The 12,172-nt window shown below is 47.3% G+C and overlaps 1 protein-coding gene across 1 annotated transcript in view; it reads right to left on the reverse strand.

Moving 5' to 3' along the window:
- Znf608 (zinc finger protein 608) overlaps positions 1 to 12,172 on the reverse strand; it is a 105,706-nt gene that overhangs the window by 60,457 nt on the left and 33,077 nt on the right.

Genomic DNA, 12,172 nt, shown 5'->3' on the forward strand with positions numbered 1-12,172 from the left:
TTCTAGCGTGAAGTTTAGCAGGAATTCATAAAGAGGATAAATAAATGTGTGTGCCTGGCATCCACACAACCAACCTGAGCCCCCCACCTACAGAGCCTTCAATAATCACCTTATTGAGACGACTGAGGAGCTCGACCAAGGCTGGGGAGCCCCCCACCCTCCAATCCAAAGAAACGGATACTGTAGCCAAGTGCAAGGCCTTGAGGTGCAGGAATGTCTACTTTGCACCCCTAACCCCAGAAGGACAGCAAAGGTGTTCTTTCCAAGTTTAGACGCCGGAACGTGATGAAACCGAAGCCCACATATGTCCTAGACAGACCGCCAGTCACTCCTTTGGCTACTTAACAAGTACAAGGACTGCGATTGAGCAACTTTGATTTGACCGTGGAAACAGGTCACGGGTTGTGGAAAAGACTCAGAGGAACACACCTGTGTACTAGGACTCCAGATTACCTGTGCACTGTGTGCAGACAGGGCCTCAATTCAAGGGACAGCATCTTGCATTCATTATCAGTTGGGGAGACAAACAGTGAATGTTAAGAAGGATTCACAGATGGTTGACCTAGTAAAACCTGATCTCATCTGCTGTGCATATATCCCTTGCTTCATAAAGTCTCTTTGCAGCCTTTTGGCTACAGATTTAATGTTATATAGTCTTTGTTGCTTAAAGAAAAAAAAAAACCTAATAGAACAAGTATTTCAATAGCGTCAGATGAGGAACTGTGCTCCTTGAATGGCGGAGGCAGTGGTCTGTGAGGGTTCCTGGATGAAATGACCAGGAGGTCATTCCACCTAAAATGATAACCTGGCATTCACTTGCCTGAGGATTCTAGATGCTGTGAACTGCCCTTCGCCCATCTGCATGTTAAAGAAACTTAATTTCCTGCTCTCAAAGCTGCCATAAAACTTCTTTGGCACCATACTTTTTATTGTTCTGCCTTTCTGGTCCTGATCACAAAGTCCCAGGAAGAAAGGCCCTCAGCAGGACCACATCCCGATAAAGTAATTCACGAGGAACCGCTTCTTGGGAGCTTGAATCCTAGTTCCCACTGAACGCCCCTGTTTTAAAATGGAGGCTGACAAAGGAGGAGAGAGGTTCTGAGGAAAGAAATTAAGGCAGAGGAGGGGATAAAAGAGCTCAATCCTAACTACAGTCTTTATTGCCGCTAAAACCCTGTGTGAGATTAGAGTCACTTCCCCAAATTAAAAACTGTGAGATGATGTTGGGTGGTATGAAGCCAACGGGGCAAAACGGAACAGTTTTCTGAAAATAGCCTCAGGTGGCCTGATCCACAGCCCACATTAATGCTGAGAACAGAGACAGCTTGAGCTGATGTGTAAGAACATGGACCAAAATAAAAGAAGTGAGGAGCCGAGAGAGCAGGGCTTCAGATTTGGGAGGTGAGAACTGAATGAGGACAAGGAACGGGACCTCTCTGGATGCACCCAGGCTCCTGGCTCCAGGCCTGACACAGTCCATGACCTCTCCTAGTCCTTTTAGCTCGGTGAGGCCTACTTTCCTCAGCCTCCTAACATTGCTAACAAATCTTATTACACTTGTTTCAACACTGAATCCCCATTTCAACACAACCCCACTTATAGACAGAGCGATCTGTGATGCATCCCATAATATTTGTGATACTTATGTAAATTCCAAAAAAGTCAACTTTCTTTTTAAAATTTATGTTATGGGGGTTGCTGCTGCTGCTGCTGTTGCTGCTGAGGCCAGACCCAGGGCCTGGAGCAGGCTCAACCCATGCTCTATCACCGAAGGACACTCTCTGCCCAAAGTCTAAATTTCTGAAGAATTTGGGTGTCTGGAGAGCAACGGCCTCCAAATAAGCTAGCCGTGATTTCCAAGAACACAATCTAAATGTGGTGTCAATGCTGAGGTAGTGATAATGTAGAAACCCCATCCAACAAGTCTTCAGATAAGGAAGTGAGGGTTCAGAGACCATGACTATATATACAATCTCATAAAATAATAACCATCTAAAGCCCCTAACACCTGGTGTCTCAAATATTCAGATCTCTGATGGACAAAGTGAAGTATTCTCTCACTTTTCCTATTATCCTAGTTTTCCTCCTGGAGCTCAAAACTCTTGTTTCCAGAAGAACTAGGTCTTGCCCTACCCTGCGTTCTCCCCCACTGCCGTATGAGTCCTGCAGAGACCACCCATGTGGCCTACAGCAGGCCCGCCTCCCTAGAGGTCCCCAAATGGAAAGAGGGCTTTCAGGGTGGGAATTGGAGCCACCCCCAGAGTGTTTTCCTTGGCAGATATGCTGTTTTTAAAAGCATTCCTCTTATTTACCAATACTTAAGGGCTCAGAGAAGAATCTGAATTTCCATTAGCTCAAATCATGATTGGAGACCATGCTTCACAGAACCCACATTCCTCACATCAGCCGCGCGCGCAGCTCTGTGTGTCTGAGCCTTTGCCTGAGACCATCAGAGAATGTTTCAGCAAGAAGGCCACCTAGACCAACCCACTTAGGTCTAGGGGAACTTGTGTCCCATACTTTGTGCAAGAACAATAAGCCAGCGCCACTGTTAGCCAGAGGAGCAGAGAACACACTTCAGTGGGAAATTCACAAGCAAATCACCTACCCCAGGAGACTAGAACCTAGCGCAATATTCGGACACTGTGGCCAGTATTTTCTGCCAGGTAATGCCCTAGTGGAAATGTCCCTCTGAAAAAGGTCTCAGTTCTCAGTGTGTCATGGTGTTCCACACAGAGCACATGTACCATACAGAAAGCGGGCGCTTAAAGGATATTCCATAGTTAATTTCGTATTTGTTGAGGCCAGAGTTCCTTAAACAGAGTAGTCTGGCTTCAATCTGGGGACTCCTCTGCTTCCATCTCTCTAGAGCTGGGATTTCAAGACTTCCCCGCCACACCCTGCCTCAGTAGTTATACAAAAGCTCAACTCCTCTATGCCCTGACTTCTCAGGTCACTGATTCATACTGAGGCCCTAATTTCTTCAGCTAGTGAAGCTTGTTAATGCCGAGGTTTCCTCCACAGGCCTGCCTGCTATGAGGCAGTGGCTTCTGAGCAGGGCAACTGAGGTGGGTGGGGGTCTAGGGTTTTGCTAGCAGGAGGCCAGGGTTCAAGTCCTGGCTCGACCAGTTCATGCTCCAGTGACCCTGAGCCAGTGACGGAACATCAGGATCAGAATCTAAGAAGTAGGGGTGGTGATGACCATCACCACCACTTTGCTCAGGCAAAGGGAGTGCTCAGCACAGGGTACAGCTCAGTAAACACTGGCTTAAAAGGTTGGGGAGCCACCAGTCCGATGTTCCAGCTCTCTAAAGCATGCACACAACCTTACAAAGCTGCTCTTTATATGCTACTATATTTAACATAAACCTGTAATCCCTTCCAAAGGCATGGTTAAGTGCGGTTAAAGTGTGTTAAAAGCGTAAGAAAAGGGGGCTTAAGCCAGAGAAGCTCAGCCTGGGAAAATAGGGCCTCTTCAAACACTGACACCAGGCAGCAGCCTGCGGGCGTGATGCACCCCCATTTTATACTTTCATAGCAGCGACAAGAGCACCCCAAAGGTCCTGATGAGCCCTTAATTACTCCCAGATCTCTTCTTCTAATCTCCAGTTGCCCCTCTTTCTCTCGCACGGTCTCCCCCAAAGTCTCCTTCTGCTCACCTCAAACCCCTCCACACCCACTGAAGAGCTAAACTCTGAGACCGGCTACAGAAAGACTGGGCCCGAAGTCCCTGTGCCCCAAGGCTGTGAGCTGCATCGTGGGGATCAACCAACACTAATTAAACAATCACAGATGGATCGAAAAGGCGACGGTCAGCTGTAGAGCTGCGTTCGAGGGAAGAGTGCAAAAGGCTGGACATGAATGACCAACAGTGTTCATGTCGAGGACGTTAGCAGACAACGGTCTTTAGAGTGGGAATCCTAGCTTGGCCATTCACTATGGAACCCTTGGCCAGGCACCTGATCTCTGTGTGACTGTCTTCATCTGGGAAAACAGAAATAGCACCTAGCTAATGTGACGCGGAGTCATGCCAGCAACCTTAGCTCAGGGTGCGGGACAGAGGAACACTCGCTAAACAGGAGCTAGCTCGGCCATCAGTATTATTACCACCGGTGACAATCTATCAGAGACCTGAATGAAAGCCAACGGATGGCCGGTTTGGTCCTAGGCGGCCCAAGGTTAGGCTTTACCTCACTCAAAAGCAATTCACATGAGACGATTCCTAGAGGAAGAAACACACTCCTCATCAGATGATCCTCGCTTAAAACTCGCTGGGGGTTATAGAGGACTAATAACGAGAATTAAAGTTCAGAACCAAAGTACTGGCAGTTTTAGCAAGGGCTCCTTTGTCAAAGCTCTTGTCTGTCGTCTTGATTGGGATACTGATGCAACCTAGTAGAGGCCAAAATAGGAAAGCAGCCATCTCCAGTTGGGGGAAGGGAAAAAAAAAAAAAAAAAAGACTCGTAAGTCTAACAGCTGGTGGTGGCAGCCTGTCAAACTGAGGAAAGTTAATGTCAAGAACAGACGCGCCGCAGTCTCTTACTGTTATTTTTGCATGATTATTCCCAGGTGTTACTGCACGCTGTGCAGTAGCCGGGCTATTTATCACGCCAGAGAGCCCAAGAGCAGGGGGTGGGGGTGGGGGGGTGGGGGTGGGGGTGGGGAGCAGAGAGGGCGGAGGGAGGCGGGGAAGAGAAGGTTATTTACACAGATAGCGGCACTTAGTGTGTGTGAGATCAGAGGTGGGGGAGGGGGGAACCGACGACTCTGCAGAGGTCCTGGCAATATTTTCTCTGTTCACCCTTATTTCAAGGGCTTCCTGAGTGCTGATGAACCAGGAAGGCTCCAGAGCTGGAGTGCTGGGGGTGGCTGCTTTTCCTCACCGAGCATCTGGCTGTGTCAGCCAGAGAGGGTCTACAGTACCAGGAAACCCAAAGCTGATACAGAGGGGTCTCCCAGGCACGGCTGAGGGGTACTGCAGCAGGCGCTCTAGACCAACAAAGACACATCCACGTGGCTCTGCTGCAGGAGACAGCCAGGGCTGCCAGGCGGAGGGAGAAAGGAAAAGCCCAGGGCTGCAGACAGGGGAGCCTCCTCCCTGCAGAGACCACCCCCACCTCCATCCCGATTGGCCTGCATCGAGGCCGAACCCTGACGGGGCAATGTGCCCTGGGTTTCTTCTGCCTGTCCTCACAAATCTCCACACGGGTCCTGTCGTTAACCCCTCAATCCTGGGATTCTCAGACTGCAGACCATCAGAGGCAGGAGGAGTGGTGTTTCATTTTGCAGAGTCAATGTTTTGATTCTCTGAGCACGCTGGGGCATGGGTGCTTAAGGCTCACGTTTTCTTCATATCCTGGTATTTGCCTGTTTCATTAGATTGCCCAGTCACTTCTTAATTTTAAAGGCATTAGGCAGAAGACTGCTCTGCCATCAGCGGAAATCCCGGCGTTTGGGAGGTGACCAGTGCCCGCTGATGGCAGCGAATCTGTGCTAGGCGTCTGCTTGACGTCACTGTTTCACTAGCAGAGTGGGGTCGGCTTAAAAACATGTCCCTTGGACGCTAATCCTCCCGCCAAAGCTAATCACGCTTGAATTTCCATTCCCGGTGGACACACCAGAGCAGCTCCAGCTTTGGTCATTATTCTTTGTGTAGCCTCTCCTAAATGTGGTAGACACTTCTGAGAGCCAGGATAAAAGCAATTTATGCTTTGGAACTTGCAATGCAAAAAAACATAAAGAGAGGTGGGGGAGCGAACTCATGCTGATAATTTAAGGGACCAGTTCTCCTCTACCCCGGAGTCTCCACCAATACCCCTTTACAGAGGCAGAACAAGATCCCAAAGCAGGGGCAACTTATCCAAGGATCTAAAATTTAAGACCAAAGCCCTGCCTGCACAGTGTTTTCGACTTGTTTGTCCCGAGTTCACATCCTGAGCTACTGTTTAACACACACAGCGTAAAAGGATTAGAATAGTTTTCAAACAGACATCCTAGGTAGGACTCTACTGGGCACTCCATTCTTTTCTCAGTTCATCTTCACAAAATTGTGAGAGGGTAAGGAGAGTAACTTCGAAGGGTCTCCCTTACAGAGGGTGGCCAAGCCAGAATTTGAACCAACCTAGGTCAGCCAAAAGTAACCTCTTCTAAACGTAAAACCAGAGCAGGAGATGGAGAGAAGCCTCCTTCAAAGGGAATTTCTGCGCCCTTTGTGTACACAGGAAGCTACACACCTGAAGTTCTTTTCATGCCTCGAGTTTGAAGCTCTCCCTCAAATACTGTGATCCCCTGACCCCCGAGCGAGCCCCTCCCCCACCCCCAGAGGCGGAGGAGATGACTCAGCAGGTAAGAGCACTTTGGATGTGAGCACCCGAGTTCAAATCCCCCAAACCCATGAAAAACCGATGGGCGAGGTTGAGCACACACCTATAAATCCAGTGGTGGAGGACAGAGGGATAGCTGGGGCTTTCTGAGTAGTATCCTAGCTCAGGTTCCGGAAGAGACCTTGTGTCAAGGGAGACATGCCAAGAGTGATAGAGCCCCTCAGAGGGTATGAAGAAACACACATACACACACACACACACCCAGCACACACACACACACACCCAGCACACACGTACAGTAGGGAGTTAGCTCCATGGTAGAGTACTTGGTACAGCATGTGTGAAACCCTGGGCTCAATTCCCAGCACTGAGAGACAGAAACAGCCACCTGAAACCATAGCAGAGACGCTGCCAAAGCCTGGCCATGACCATGACTCTGCTCCCCTGAGGCCAAGAAGACTGCTTCCATTTCCAGCCAAGACAAACAGAACGCTGGACACACAGAATGCCAACAATCTAGGCTTCTCCGTAACGCTGGGTCGGGGGAAAGGTGTCACTCACTGTCCATCAGGAATCACCTCAGAGGTGGCCCTATGTGCGAGCACATGTAGAAAATATGCTTGAACAACAGCAGCACGCCTTTGCACTTCCTTGTCTAGCCTTGGCTGTTTTCCAAGCACCATCAAAGGTATGAGTGTGCACAGACAGTGTAATTACCCCACTCAGCCCAATGCTTCACGTTCTGTTTTGTTTTGAAGCTAAACTGAATCTACTCTCAAAGATGCTCAGTGTATAATTTCACAGGGAGCTGGGGCTCGAGAACTCATCCACCACACCGTATCAGCTGTCACCTACTTAGCCTCACTTGTGTTCTCTGAAAGACTTCTGCCCCACTGCTGAGCCACAGACACTTAATCTATTCTGAAAGTGCCACTGACATTTTTCACTGCTCAGAGTGGGTATGCTTTAAATAGTGGTGGTAAATGGTCGGTGTTGTCATATCTGGTTCAAAGGGATTCTCTGATTTCCTCTCATCCTATTTCCAAAGACGCTTAAAACATAAAAACAAACCACAGGGAAAGGCGGTTGCAATCATAGAAGGTACTAGAAAAGCCGGCTTCGTTCCGGGAAGAATTCTTGTACTGTCTCCTTGGTTAAAAAAAAAAAAAAAAGTCGAGTTCCTGAGGAAAGTTCCACCCAAATTCCATGTCTACCTCTTCAGTCTCATTCCCTTCCCTTGACAAAGACAGCTCAGAGGTGAACTCAGATGCTGTTCAGCGGAGGATGCCTATGGGAGCCAACTGGCCAATTTCAACTCAGCTGAACAAGGGATGTATTTTAGTAGCTAGGACTGACTCACTGATATGCACACTGCCTGTAATTCCAGGGTTCCTGAATTCCTATGAAGTCAGGCTGAAAGGGGGGATAAATGGCCATGTCTCATCTCACTCTGCCAGATGAAGGCCGGAAAGGAGGGGGAAAGGACAAGGAAGTCTATTTGGAGAAAATCCTCTATTTCCTGTTCTTGACTAAAATCCTGTCTCCACCAGGGTTAAGTGGCCTCTTCTAACCACCCAGAGTCCTGTAAAAATGTAGGTATTTGAATTATACCATATATGCCGCTGGTGATAAATAACAAGAACTGAGTCACATCAGGCCCTCAAGCAATGTCTTGCAAAGAGTCAGAACTTGTTTTCCCAAAGCATCATAGGCCAACCACAGGGGCTAACAATGGTGACTTTGTCTGTCTTGGTATCAATGCCTACCTATTTTGAAGGCCACATTGCAGCATAATCACAGTCATTCCCACCCTGCCTCTACTGGAAGTCAGATGGGAGTCTTCTCGTTTGATTTTGAGAAATGAGGAAACCAATCCAAAAGAGAAGCTGCCCATCCAGGTCAGAAGAATGAAGGAGGAGGAGGAGGAAAGATAGGAGGAGGAGGAAGAGGAGGAGAAGAAAAGATAACAACAAACAAAACAAAAGCCATGAATTTCCCAGTAATGCCTGTAAACACCTCTACCAAGTTCACTATCACATAAATTCTATTATGTGTTTGGTATGGGGGATCAGACTCACCCAGGGCTTCAAGCATATTAAGTAAGTTCTCCCCCAGCCCCATAATACAACCTTTAAAAAGAAAAGAAAGAAAGAAAGAAAGAAAGGAAGGAAGGAAGGAAGGAAGGAAGGAAGGAAGACAAAGAAAGACAGAAAGAGAAAGAAAGACAGAAAGAAAGAAAGGAAGGAAGGAAGCAAGCAAGGAAGGAAGGAAGGAAGGAAGGAAGGAAGAAAAAAAAGAAAGGGAAAAAAAGCTACCCTCATAAAGTCCTACATGAGTAAATTGCAGTTCCCAAGTTCAGGATTATTTTCCCTTCTGAGAACAGAACAGATTTTAAAACCCAATAGGTCTCTCTCCAGAGACAACATTTTTTTCCTAACATTTTTCAAGTGTCCTCTGAGAAACTTTATCCATATGATAATGCATAGGGCAGGAGGAGAGTCATCAGCTAGTTTTCAATGTTAATGGCACTTGTGTCAATAAAAAAATTTTCTCTCATTTGCTGTTGATAATGTCTCACACTATAGCCTTACACTGCCCCTGAACTCACACTGTAGCCCAGGCTAGCTTCAAACCCTCAGCTTCCGAAGGATGGGAATTATAGATGTGAGCTAATGTACTCAGTTAAAAATAAAAATTAAAAAAATAAAAATAGAAAAAGTTAAAAAAAAAACTTTTTCACAAAAATGATGCTAAGCCATTTCACTTCATATAAAAGCCAACACCTGATTGTAGTGGTACATATCTGTCATTCCCGGACGTGGGAGGTGGAGGGAAGTATATCAGGAGTTCAAGGTCATCCTTAGTTCCATAGAGCCTGAGCTATATGTGAACCCATCTCAGGAAAAAAAGAGAATGGAAGGAATGGAAGAGCTAACAAAATCCAGCGCTGAGGGAGAAGGCTCATAATGAAAGATTATTATTTAGCTCCCCATGCAAGAGGTATTGAGCAACAGAGTGAGTCAAAGTGTGAGGGCCTAGTTTCTGTGACAGAGCACCGTGTATTGTTGACCCATGCCCTCCCCTTTGTAAGAGTAGCTAATGAAAGCTGCCTCACTGTTAGGGAAGTCATCCTCTTATCCAGTATCTTTCTGTCAGGTGCCTCTATGTGGCAAGCATTGTTCCAGGAGCGATGAATAGTCACTGCAGAGGAGAGACTATGGTCAGGATTCAGATGGTCAGTTAAGCCCAAGGCATTGTGGGAGCGTCGAGGGGGTGGGGCAGGGAGTGTGCTGAGGTGGATTTATCAGACTGTGTAGGACTTGGCCTAGCGAAGAGGTTAGGATCGATCTAAGCCAGCCTGAATGCAGCAGTAGTTAAGGGGCAGGCAGTTTAGAGAGTCAGACATCGCTCGAGGGGATTCAAGAGTCCAGGCAAGGATAAGAATCTAGGGGTTTCTATGAGACTAAAAAAAGAGCATGGGGGTTTCTGAAGTAGGAGTGAGGGAACATCAACTGACTCATCACATTGGATGAGAGAGGGCAAGAGTGGGCAGGGAGAGGGAGAGAGAGTATAAATGTGTGTTATGATGCCATGGCAGAAGTCCGAGGAAGAGACACAGCCAAGCCTCCAGAAGGCGGGAGGTGAGGATGAGCTCAAAGCTGAGTATCAAGCGTCTGTTTCTGTTAGGAGAGAGAGTTGGTCTCTGGGAAGGGGAACCTGGGCAGAGGGCTATCTGTGGGGAAGTGCTTGCTGGGTAGACACAGGACCTGAGGGGAAATGAGCTAGACTTGAGTAATTAGCACGCAGAAACTATGAAGCCAGTGGAAGGATGAGATGCTCTCAGGGAAAACAGGAGGAGCGGAAGGAAGGGGGAAGGAATCCAGGAAACCCCAAGGGAGCTGAGGAAAAAAGGGGGAAAGCTCAGAATGGTGGTGAGGTCCCAGATATCAGAAGGAGAGGACCAGATTTGAGAGGAAGCTGGTCTCAGAGAGGTCTGACATTCAATGCCACCAGGAACTGGTCCTGTGAGGCCTCTCTCTCTCTGTCTCTCACCTCCCAGAAAAGCAGGGGTGCTAGCTTTTTAAAGTATGTTCCATAATTTCACCCTAACAGCCACAGGCCACCCCTGGTGTGTGGTCTTTTCACCAACCAGGAGCCTTCTGTCTCAATCCAGGCTGAAGAGCATGACTCAGTATCCACAGCCTTTCTTCCATCAATGACTCAGTCTTGGAGAAACCCTTAAAGGCCTCAACCTTTTGTGTATCACTGGCAGCCAGGAAAGAAGGTAAAGTGACCTTCACCTCAGGAGGAGTCACAGAACCTGTGGGTATCAAGTTGTTTCACGCTTCTCTCCTAGCTCCTTCTGCTCCACCCAAGACCCCTAAGGGCACCAAGCTCACAGGGTCTAATTTGTCGCAAGGCTAATGTGGCTGGAGTAGCATTCGACAGTCTTGCTACTCTGGCTTCTGCAAACCAGAGGTGGTTTTTCAACACTGAAGAAAAGCGAAAAGCTTCAAAAATCCCTGGAAATGGATTTGTAATTAAATATTTACAACTACTTCGAATCTGATATGTGATGAGATTTGGACAGAGGGTGATTTGGTTTCCTCCTCTAGAACCTGTATTCTGGCCAAGACCCTAGCTGAAGACTGAGGTCAGGGTGTTCTGATGTCATCTGTAAAATGGCACTTAGAAAGCTTGTGACAGTTATGTCACAGGAGCACTTCCAAATTAAAAAAAAAAAAAAAAGAAGAAAAGAAAAGAAAGAGGAAAAAAAAGATCTTTATGAACCTCAACTGCAAATAGAAACTGAAGTTAGAAGCTATTTTTACTGTCACACTTACTATATCTTGTGTTTAGAGAGACCAAAGAAGAAGATGGAGGAGATGTTAACAGGATCACACTCTCTGGACATTCATTCATATTTCCAGAATACTTTTAGCTATGTTTTATTTCAGAAGAGAATTTAGATCGTCACGAAAAGGTGCTGAGACTCATTGCTGGAGGGACAGACAGCTCAGTCATTAAGAGTGCTTACTGTTCTTACAGAGGACCCTGGCTCAGTTCCCAGCACCCAGTGAGGCAGCTCACAAATGCTTATAACCCCAGTTCCAGGGGCTCAGACACCCTTTTCTGGCCTCCATGGATACCACTTGCACATGGTGCACATAAACTCACACAGAACTGGGGGTGGTGGCGTATGCCTTTAATCTCAGTAACCGAGAAGCAGTGGCAGGTAGATTTCTGTGAATTTGAAGCCAGCCTGTCCACATTGAGAGTTTCAGGCGGGCCAGAGCTACATAGTAAGACCCTGTCTCAAAACCAGCAACAAAAACTCCTGCAAGCACACATATAAACAAAAGTCAACCTGAAAAGGAAAATATGTATGTATGTGTGTGTGTGTGTGTGTGTGTGTATATATATATATATATACATATATATATGAAATTAGGACTATCCCGGGGGCTGGGAAGGATGCTCAGTCAGCAGGCAGAGCCTAAGAACCTGAGTTCATGTCTTCTGTCCCACTCCAAGGTAAAAAGCTGAGCGTGGCAGCATGAACCTGTAATCCCACTCCTGGGAAGCAAACAAAGGCTACCTGAGGCTGGTTAGCCAGCCAGTCTAGGCAAATCGCTAAGTTCCATGTTCAGTTAGAGACCTGGATCAAAATTATACGGTAAAGAAGGACTAAGAAAGACACTTGAAATTGACCGCTCAGCGCACACACACCCCGCGTGGGTGGCGTACTAACTCAGGGACCATTCACCCGACCTCATTCACACCTAACAAATCATGTCTGTTCTAAATCTTAGTCACATCAAGCAGAAGAGACGACTTCCTGATGAGC

This window comes from Peromyscus californicus, unplaced genomic scaffold (genome assembly GCF_007827085.1).
Source record: "Peromyscus californicus insignis strain IS unplaced genomic scaffold, ASM782708v3 Scaffold_17__1_contigs__length_78620276, whole genome shotgun sequence".
Classification (NCBI taxonomy): domain Eukaryota; kingdom Metazoa; phylum Chordata; class Mammalia; order Rodentia; family Cricetidae; genus Peromyscus; species Peromyscus californicus.